Consider the following 11,841-nt stretch of genomic DNA (forward strand, 5'->3'; position numbering starts at 1 on the left):
TCTCACCTGAGCGCTGGAGCCCTCATGGCAAGGTAGTTAAGAGCTATGGCTCAAATCCACCAACCGTTCCTTGGAAACTCTATGGGGCAGTTCTACTCTGTCCTAGAGGGTCACTATGAGTCAGAATTAACTCCACAGCAATAGTTTTGGTTTTGACTTGAGGGCATTAGAAGGTTCAAACAGCAAGTTAGCATAGGTTTTTTAGCATTCTAGGTATATTGATACCTGTAAGCAGGGCTTATAAAAAAATGTTTTTGTTGTTATAACTAACTACAGGGACATTTTTATAAAAAATAATAAATTCCTGCTGAAACACTGCACAAAAATTTTATAGACAAGCCATTTTGGTGTCACCCCCTCCGACAGTGTCACCCAGTGTGGTTCACATCCCCTGCACCCCCCTAGTGATGAAACTGGTCATGGGTATCAAGACTGTAATCAAAGCCATCAATAAATGCTTATTTATGGTTTTCATGCTCCATTTGAAAAAGCAGGGAATGTGTAATGCATACTAGAAAGACGTGGAGCAGATGTTGGTGGCAAATGCCAGAGAACAGGACAGTGCAGTGGGTAAGAGCTGGGGTCTGGAGTCAGACCACCTGGGTTGGAATCTTGGCTCCCCCAAGCTGTGTGGCCTTGGGCAACTTAACAAACCTCTCTGTGCCTTGGTTCCCTTATATATAAAATGGGAGCTAAGATAGCACCTACCTCACAAGATTGCTGTGAAGGCTAATGAGTTAATATGTGATTTATAATGCTTAGGAGAGTGCCTGACACTTGTGAGTGAGTGTTGGGTATTATTAGATAACTGGGACACAGGGACTGACTGTCCGAGCTGCATTTTGATTGCAACCAGCGCCAAACTTCTCTCCAAGCACATACTCCTCCTCCACCACTCCTTTTGTTTTATTCTGAAACAGAATTTATACATAAGGTTCCCCTTAGCACTGCATTTGTAGGACACCGGCATCCACAAGCGTGATCTGCCCCCTCCCTAATGTTCACCCAGTGGTGGTTCAGTGGTAGAATTCCCACCTTCCATGCTAGAGACCTGGGTTTGATTCCCAGCCAGTGCACCACATATGTGCTACACCACCTGTCCGTCAGCGGTGGCTCACATGTTGCTATGATGCTAATCTACTTCTGAAAGTCAGCCAGAGAAAGTACCCTATAGTACAACTGTCAGCTCCCTAATCCATCATAGGGGCGGCACGAGATGGGCGGTGTTTCATCCTGGGTTGTATACAGGTCAACAGCAGCTAGCAACAATTCACACCCAAGTTTCTGTCTTAGGCAACCTGGAACAGAGGGCCCAGGCTCACATACGGGTCCATCCACCTCTTGCGTTGTTTTCAAACATCAGGCCGTTAAACAAAATCGTGTCACTGTAGAGTTCACTTCTCTCATTAATCAACGGAAAAGCAAAGAATCCAGTTCCCAAAGCCCTGCCACTGCCGTTCCTGTTACCAGCTACAGTTATCAGTTATCTCCTTCAGTGATCCGTAGATGGCGCCATTACCTAAGGCTGGGCCAAGGGACTTTCCGCGGTGCTTTTATTGTTTACATGCATGCGGTGGGAAACCCTGGTGGCATAGTGGTTAAGTGCTACAGCTGCTATCCGTAAAGGTCGGCAGTTCAAATCCACCAGGCGCTCCTTGGAAACTCTATGGGGCAGTTCTACTCTGTCCTATAGGGTCGCTATGAGCCGGAATGACTCGACAGCAATGGGTATGGTTTAGGTTTGGTTATGCATGTGGTCCACCTTGGAAATTTATAGGGCTAGGATGATAGTGGAACCCTGGTGGCGCAGTGGGTTAAGAACTCAGCTGCTAACCAAAAAGTCGGCAGTTCGAGTTCACCAGAAGCTCCTTGAAACCCTATAGGGCAGTTCTACTCTTTCCTGTAGGGCCACTGTAAGTCAGAATCAACTCGAGGGCAACAAGTTTAGGATAATAGTTATAATGGAATCCTGGCTTTCCAGGGACTGTAGACCCCTTCAATAAATGCTACCTGGTTGTAGTAGTAATCCCCACCCCTCTCCCTCACTCCCTAGGCCAGGACCCATGAGACCTCAGTAAATGCATAAAGTTGCCAAATTCTTTGAACAAAGAAATAGTCAGGTGAGGGCTTCGTGGAAGGCAGGCACTTGTACTTCTATCAGCCATACCTCTTAACTTTTATTCTAAGTTTCCTATTTATTTACCCTTCCCTGCTTCCTTCTGGGATACTTCCTAAATTTGATCTTCCAATGCACTAATTAGTCCTTCTGCTGTACCCACCCCACTATTTAATTCCTTTGTGGTGCTCCTTATTTCAACTATTATGTTGTTCACCCTTAACATTCCCTCTTTGTTCTTTTTTACAATTCTTTGTTCTTTTTTCATATTACTGATATTGTCCCTTGTCTTCTTAAGTATATTTTTTCAAGCTTATTTTAAATTATTGGTACATCCGTTCTAAAACTTCAGAAGGTATATACCGTCTACTTTGTTATTTAACTTTTCAGATACTTGTTATCCTCAGGTGTCTAGTTATTTTGCCCTGTGAGCTATATATTCCCCTCAGAATCTCAACTGCTTCATCTGATGGTGAGTTTGGAGAACAGTCTAAAGACCAGACCCTAGTCCATGTCGGCACTGTGAGCACAGAAAGAAGGGAGGGGTTAAGCCTGAGTGATAAGCTTCAGAATCACATTCCATCACCTCATCAGGAAATGTCTCAAGTCAAGGCTTCAACGTCAGACCTCAGGGAGAAGCAGCATGAGGTGGAGGTGGTCTCCCTGGATTTTGATCCACCAGCCCTGGGGACATGTAGGAAGAGGAGGAGAGGGTAAATGCACGAGGCCCATCAGTTCCCAATGATTTTCTCCAGTTACTCACCCCAGCAGGACCTGTGTTCTGCTCTCATAGAACCCCCAGGGACACCTGTCCAAGCCTTTTGGGCCATTTTCATACACTGAGGGAGCACTCAGTGGTTGTCCCAAAGGGCGAAATCAAAATTAAAAGAATAGTCTGCCCATTGTTGCAGCATTATTTACAATAACTAAAAGGTAAAAACAACCCAAGTGTGTATCCACAGAGCAATAGATAAATAAAACTTGGTGTATCCATGCAATGAAATATCATTCATCCATCAAAAGAGGTGAAGTCCTGATACAGGCAACAACATGAATAAACCTTGAAAACATGCTGAGTGAAATAACTCAGACATGAAAGGACAAATATTGTATGATCTCACTTATATGAAATTTCAGAATATTCAAATGCATAAAGACCAATGATTATTAGTGGTTACCAGGAAGAGTGAGAGGGGAATATGGGGAGGTATTGCTTAAGGGGTACTCAGTGTCTGTTAAAGATGGTGAAAAACACTGGAAATGAATATTGGTGATGATTGCACAACACGGTGACCATAATTAGTGTCACTAAGCTGTACACAAAAAAGTGCTCAAAATGGCCAATGGCCAATGTTTTGTTATATACACTTCACCACAATGTCTTAGGCTGCGTTCTCCAGAGAAGCAAAACAAGTAAAAAAGCAGATAAATATACAGATTCATATCAAGGGAACGGCTCACGTGGTTGTAGAGGCTGGAATGTCCCAAGTCCATGGATCGGGATAGAGGCTTCTGATTCACGTAGCCACAGGGGCTGGCTGAACTCAAGATCAGAGGGTCAGAGAGCAGGGCTCTTGCTCACAGGTTATAACGACTGATGAATCGCAAGATCGGCAGGCAAGACCGCAGGCAAGCTGCTAGCTCAAGTCCCAAGAACCGGAGGTCAGATGAACAGGAGCCAACTGCAGGATCCAGTGTGAGCAAAAGCCCACGAGCCTTGCCAGAACGTCCACATATATTCAATGCAGGCCACATGCCCAAGGAAACTCCCTCTCAACTGATTGGCTACTTACAGCAGATCCCATCATGGAGGTGATCACAACATCATACAACTGCCAAACCACTGAGAATCATGGCCCAGCCAAGCTGACACACAACCTTAACCATTATACTGTCCAAAGATAAACTAACATAACACATCCACCTCTTTGGAGACTGACATTGTCTGTAGCTGGTAATGAAAGAGTTGTCGGGGGATAGTCCTAGTTACATTGCAAAAATCACTGGATCCTGTTCATGACTTCAGTGGGAATTTAAGCTATTACAGATTTTCATAACTCTAGATTTTTAAACTGCGTGATTTTTTTAAAGTTAACTAATAGCTCAAACACATACACACATAGTGACTGACCTTCGGGTCCCAGGGACCCCTCCCAGTCTTTGACCCTGATGTCTTGGATGGGCACACAACTTCCCTACCAACTCACCCATTTTATACAACCCATGGAAAACATCACTTCCTTCATTACAGTAAACCTCCCAGCACTACAGCAGGAAGGGTCTCTTGCTCCTCTGAACTCCCAGGCCACCGTGGAGGTCTAGTTGAAGGGCCTGATCACTTTCTGCCATAAAATTTAGTTACTGGCATTTCTGTCAAAACTGCTTTACTCAATCCTTCATTTGTCCTGAGGAATGCTACATCGTGAAGAACGCCAACATGGGCCCAGTACTTCAGACACCACAAGTGCTGATGGCATCCTCCAGGCCTGTGTCAGATGATTCTCACACACAGGCCTGGCATTTGCCCATCTGAACACCCCCTGGTAGATATTGTCCTGGTCAGGGCTTCACCACATGCCAGGCCTTTGTCCTGAGGAGCACAGGGATTCCCTGTTCAGACAAACCAATAGATTAATGGCCAAGGGCAATGTCCCTCAACCTTGCAAATACAACAAAACTAAGCACAGAAGTCTGCAATCCAAAGTGGCCAGATTTAGGACTGAGAACAGCAGACTCTGACCCTCCCTTAGCAGACGATGTCCCTTCCATGGGACAGGACAGGTGGGAGTGGGAAAGGTCTGTCATCCTCCTGAGCATAGGGAGTCCTACACGCCTATCATGTACCTGGAATTCCTGTTGTCATGTTTTATCTGTTCAGTTAAAGGTAATGATTGTCCTCTTACTGAAGCTGGCCATCACAGTAGAGAAGAACTATCACCCCATGGTCTGGACAGGCCTAATTTCCAGCAGCCTTTCTAGAAGTAAGGCAGGAAGCTCAGGAAAGAGACAGGTGCAGCCTGGAACAGAGCAGACACTTGGTGCACAGATCAGAATCTGCCCACAACACTTCTCTTGCCAGGGTCCTTCTGCAAAGGAAAAGCCCACCTAGTGGATGCCTATAGATTCTACTTAGACCTGCTCAGGCACAACTTCTTGATGACCCCTGATCCTCCTAGTACCAGGCTTGTACTTTACAGTACAGTTATTCTTGCATATGTCACCCCGTATTGTTTGCTCCTGTGCCTGTCTCCTCTACCAGACACTTGAATGGCCTCTAGTCACTGAAAGGATGGTGATGTTGGCTATTGATTGCACGTCAAGCACAGGGGCAGCCAGGGGTAAGGATGCTATTGATCCCTACAGCAAAGGGGTGTTTTCATCATTCTTGTACTCCCAGTACAAGGAAAGTTTTTCAGGAACAAAGCAAGCAAGACTCTGCCGCACTGCGGAAGGGTGGACTGGCAAAGGACTGACAGCAGCAGAAGAAGAAAAACTGGAGCTAACCTCAGGATAAAATCATAGGAAAACCGGGGTGTGACATAAGTACACATATCTGGCCCCGGTCCAGCTGTTCCTGACACCCAAGAACGAGAAGTTCTGTGACCCCTCATATCAGTACTTCATAGCAGATCAGCCGTGTGGTGTCTTGCTCTAGTAAGCCGGCCTTACCCTGAAGCCAAAATATTTTTATCACTCTGAGCATTTACCCTGTGACTCTGGACAAGTTATCTAACTTGTCTGAGCTTCGGTTTCCCCATCTGCTAAACGGAGTTATAGAGCCCACCTCTTTGGGTCATTGTGGAGCTCATAAGCACACATGTAAGTGCTTAATGAATGTTAAACTTGTCAACCAGAAACCATAACCAGTTGAGACCAGCCTAAGGTGCTTACACCTATAAATGTTACTAAACTGATATTTTCCAAACCCACATCTTCTTGAGACTTCATCAAAGTAAAGCCAAGAAGCCTTGCACCTATTACAAACAAAAGAAGGGATGCATGGCCAAATCACAAACTTGCCCCCCACCTTTAAAGAACTCACCCTTGCTTAAATGACAACTTTTTAGAGCCCTGGGGGCAAAACAGTTAAGCATTTCACTGCGAACCCAAAGGTCAGCAGTTGGAACCTACCCAGGAGCTCCCCAAGAAAGACCTGGCTTTCTGCTTCCTAAAAATTACAGCCAAGAAAATCCTACATGAGCAGTTCAACCCTTTCACAAGGAGTCTCTATGAGTCAAAACTGACTTGATTACAGTCAACAACATCCCTTTTTTTTTCCAACTAACTTCCCCAAATCTTCTTATAAAAAGAGATCACTATCTATCTCAAGCTGAAGCCCTTGGTACCTCCTCTTGAGTGCCAGGCTTCCTTGCTGCAGCAATTTGGTTTACTTCCAAATAAAATCTTTGTTAGTATTTTTATAACCCAACTCTAGAATCTGTCATTTAACAACCCTTAATCACTACTTTTCTTATTACATGTACTTGTCTGTCTATGCGTCTCCTCCCTCCACTGTGGGGTGACAGGAGGCAAGGCAGAAGCACGATGCTGGTTACACATACGGGGATTGATAAAACAAATAAATATATTGAGGATAATCGGAGCCAGGTTTCCCTCTTCAGAGAAAGGAATTTCAAATACATAAAAGAATAAAACTAGAAAGCCATGTCTTGTTAGATTCAAATCTGAATAATCGGTGCGAACTTAGGGATTTTAGTAAATATAAATGTAAATGTGAGTGTAGGTACAAATATATTCTTTAGCTCTGTCCTTTAACAGGGTCTTGTAGCGGTGACCCCAAAAACAATGGCCATAGGAGGATTCAAATCTTCTTCTACATAACATTACCCACTAAAAGAAACCAAAACTCCTTGGGAAAATGGCTGATTCAAGGGGCAGGGCACAGAAAGTATAAGGTAAAGTCAATGCATCTTGTCCCAGATGAAAGGAAATGCTCAAGGAATGATGAGGACATGTCAAAAAGACACAAGAATTTTGACAATGGTGTCAAAACATTTCAGTAACAATTTAATTCAAAATAATTCAATAGTCTCTTTAAAAATGGTGCTGGTACAACTGGACATCTTCATGCAAAAGAATGAAGTTGGATCCCTACCTCATACCATATATAAAAATGAACTGAAAATGGACTAAAGACCTAAACGTAAGAGCTAAACCTATAAAACTCTTAAAAGGAAACATAGGTGTAAACCTTTGTGACCTTGGTTTTGGCAATGGTTTCATAGATGTAACACAACAGCATAATCAACAAAAGAAAAATAGGTAAATTGGACTTCATCAAAATTTAAAAAAAAAAAAAACTCCCATGCGTCAAAGGACACTATCAAGAAAGTGAAAAGATAACCCATGGAATGGAAGAAAATATTTGCAAACCATATATCTGATTAGGAACTTGGATCTAGGTATATAAAGAGCTCTTACAACTCAATAATATAAGCACAAATAACCAAATTTAAAGATAGGCAAAGAATATGAAGAGACATTTCTGCAAGGAAAGTACACAAATGACCGATAAGCACATGAAAAACTGCCCAACATCATTATTCAGGAGGAAATTGCAAATCAAAACCACTTTGCACCCACCAGGATAGCTATAATTTTAAAAAGTAGATAATAACCACTGTTGGTCAAGATGTGGAAAATATTAAAACCCTCACAGAAGTGGCAGGCCCAAAATGGAGGAATAGCCAGATGCTTCTGGCAATCTCTCTTACAACAAAGGCCCGAAAAATCGAGGGAAATGATTACACTTATGATAAGCTAGGAGCCTTGAACATCAAAGGCAAAATTAGAAAATGGACTGAGGGGCAGGTGGAGAAAGAAACTGTTCAGAAGTGGAGAGGAGTTGCCGGACCTGAATTGCTGGGATCCCTCAGGAACCATTCTCAGGAGCGGCGACAGTGGGCCGGTAGTAGAGTTCGGCCGCAGTTTGCTCAGGGAAAAGCAGCCAGCTGCACAGCCTACTCACACCTCTGGAAACAGAGAATAATGGTGCTCTTGGCAAAAGCTAAGTACTTGTGTATATTTTACTGCACCTCCCGCCCTCAAGCCGGCTTCGCTGGCTGTCGATTTCCTGGGCCTGATATAGGCCCATTTGAGCTCCCTGAGCCATGCTCCTAGATGTGGAGAAGGAATAAATTCACAACAGGGGGAAAAGATAATTTGCCGCCTCCACTAACCTGGGGAGCTCAGGACAGAAGCGGCTCCTGTCCAGGCATAAATGGTCAGTGGACTTTGAATACCTTTCCCCCCTGCACAGACCTATGTGGGCCTATTTCAGGAGAATAGGCCATTGCTGGCAGACTGCAACTGTTTAAGTGGTGTGGTGGAGAGGTGGGTATTTGATATTTGACAAAGATTTGCCTATTAAGCAGAGTCCTCACCTACCCACATCAGGGGCCTAAGGACTGGTAGCTCCACTCAGGTCACACAGCCACCTACAACAGGGATCCAAGGGAAACTGGTACCTCCCAGTCCTTACAACCAAAAATTTTAGGTGTCCATGGTCTGTCTGCAGAACCTACCCACCTATATGCTCTAGGGAACAGGGACACACTTTCCTCAGAGGCACTCGAGGGACGGTTCTCAGCCCCCTGCCCAGTTCAGAGCGTGACCCTCTGCTACAACCAGATACTGGTACCTACACCAAACACCCCTGCCCCTCTAAGACTGTAGGACAGAGCATGTACCACACACTTGATGACCAGCTACCTGGACACCTGAGCTGAATCCACACAAGAAAAGTGAATGGACTCATAAGCTCATATACCGCTAGCCATCTGGTGACAGGACATCAGAGCTCCAAAGGTGAAAATAATCAAGCTAGCTCACTCAAGCAACCCATTTGGGCATATCAAAACAAAACAAAGCAAGAAACTAGGATACAGTAAGCAAACATAAAATAAACTAATACAATAACTTATAGATGCCTCGGAGAAAACAGTCAATATCAAATCACATAAAGAAATAGGCCATGATCACTTCAACAAGCACTCAGAACAGAGAACAAAGGATCTTCTGGATGAAGGTGCCTTCCTGGAATTACCAGATGCAGAATTCAAAAGATTAATATGCAGAACTCTTCAAGACATCAGAAAGGACGTGAGACAATATGCAGAACAATCCAAGGAACACACAGATAAAACAGCTGAAGAAATTAAAAAGTTTATTCTAGAATATAATGTGAAAATTTTAATAAGCTCCAAGAATCTATGGAGAGACAGCAATCAGAAATTCAGGAGATTAACAATAAAATTACAGAATTAGGCAACTCAACAGAAAGTCAGAGGAGCAGAATCGAGCAAGAGGAAGGCAGATTTGGTGAGTCTGAAGATAAAGCACTTGGCAACAATATATTTGAAGAAAAATCAGATAAAAGAATTTTAAAAAATGAAGAAACTTTAAGAATCACGTGGGACACCATCAAGAGAAATAACCTACGAGTGATTGTAGTACCAGAACAGGGAGGGATAACAGAAAATACAGAGAGAACTGTTGAAGATTTGTTAGCAGAAAACTTCCCTGACATTGTGAAAGATGAAAAGATATCAATCCAAGATGCTCACCCAACTCCACATGAGGTAGATTTTAAAGGAAAGTCACCAAGACATATTATAATCAAACTTGCCAAAACCAAAGATAGAGAGAATTTTAAGAGCATCTAGGGATAAATGAAAAGTCACTTACAAAGGACAGCCAGTAAGAATGTTCAGACTACTCAGAAGAAACTATGCAGGCAAGAAGGCAATGGGATGACCTATATTAAAGCATTGAAGGAAAAAAATTGCCAGCCAAGAATCATATATCGAGCAAAACTGTATCTCAAATATGAAGGTGAAATCAGGACATTTCCAGATAAACAGAAGTTTAGGGAATTCATAAAAACCAAACCAAAACTGCAAGAAATACTAAGGGAGTTCTTTGGTTAGAAAATCAATAATATCAGGTATCAACCCAAGACTAGAACACTGGACAGAGCAATTAGATGTTAACCCAGAAAGGGAAATCACAAAAGTAAATCAAGATTTAAAAAAAGCTCAAAACAGGGAAATGCAATATCATTATGTAAAATAAGACAACTATAAAATAATAAAGAGGGACTAAGAAATGTAGTCATAGATCTTCATATGGAGAGGAAAACAAGGCAATATAAAGAAATAAAAGTTAGGTTTAAACTTAGAAAAATAGGGATAAATATTAAGGTAACCACAAAGGAAACTAACTATTCTACTCATCAAAATAAAATGCAAGAAAAAAATAGAGACTCAGCAGAAACAAAATCAACAACAACAAAAAAGAGGAAAAGACAATATATAAACATAAACTACTCAGCACAAAAAATTAAGTGGGAAACAGAAACTGCCAACGAGACACAAAAAAAGACGTCAAGATGATAGCACTAAACTCATACCTATTCATAATTATGCTGAATGTTAATGGACTAAATGCACCGATAAAGAGACAGGGAGTGGCAGAATGGATTAAAAAAACACGATCTGTCTATGTGCTGCCTACAAGAGGCACACCTTAGACTTAGAGACACAAACAAACTAAAACTCAAAGGATGGAAAAAAATATAACAAGCAAACAACAATCAAAAAAGAGCAGGAGTGGCAATATTAATTTCTGACAAAACAGACTTTAAAGGTAAATCCACCACAAAGGATAAGGAAGGACAATATATAATGATTAAAGGGATGATATACCAGGAGGATATAACCATATTAAATATTTATGCACACAATGACAGGGCTGCAAGATACATAAAACAATCTCTAACAGCATTGGAAAGTGAGAGAGACAGCTCCACGATTATATTAGGAGACTTCAACACACCACTTTCAGTGAAGGACAGGACATCCAGAAAGAAGCTCAATAAAGACATGGAAGATCTAAATGCCACAATCAACCAACTCGATATTATAGGCATATACAGAACACTCCACCCAACAGCAGCCAAGCATGCTTTCTTTTCCAGTGCACATGGAACATTCTCTAGAATAGGCCACATATTAGGTCATAAAACAAGCCTTAGCAGAATCCAAAACTTCAAAGTATTACAAAGCATCTTCTCTGACCGTAAGGCCATAAAAGTAGACATCAATGACAGAAAAAGCAGGGAAAAGAAATCAAACACTTGGAAACTGGACAATACCCTGCTCAAAAAAGACTGGGTTATAGAAGACATTAAGGATGGAATATAGAAATTCAGAGAATCCAATGAGAATGAAAACACTTCCTATCAGAACCTTTGGGGCACAGCGAAAACAGTGCTCAGGGGTCAATTTATATCAATAAATACACACCAACAAAAAGAAGAAAGGGCCAAAATCAAAGAATTATCCCTACAACTTGAACAAATAGAAAGAGAGCAACAAAGAAACCTTCAGGCACTAGAAGAAAGGAAATAATAAAAATTAGAGCAGAACTAAATGAAATAGAAAGCAGAAAAACAACTGAAAGAGTTAACAAGACAAAAGCTGGTTCTTTGAAAAAATTAACAAAATTGATGAGCCATTGGCCAAAGTGACAAAAGAAAAACAGGAGAGGAAGTAAATAGCCCAAATAAGAAATGAGATGGGTGATATTACAACAGACCCAACTGAAATTAAAAGAATCATATCAGATTACAATGAAAAATTGTACTCTAACAAATTTGAAAACTTAGAAGAAATGGATGAATTCCTAGAAACACACTACCTACC

Source organism: Loxodonta africana, chromosome 15 (genome assembly GCF_030014295.1).
Source record: "Loxodonta africana isolate mLoxAfr1 chromosome 15, mLoxAfr1.hap2, whole genome shotgun sequence".
Taxonomy (NCBI): Eukaryota; Metazoa; Chordata; class Mammalia; order Proboscidea; family Elephantidae; genus Loxodonta; species Loxodonta africana.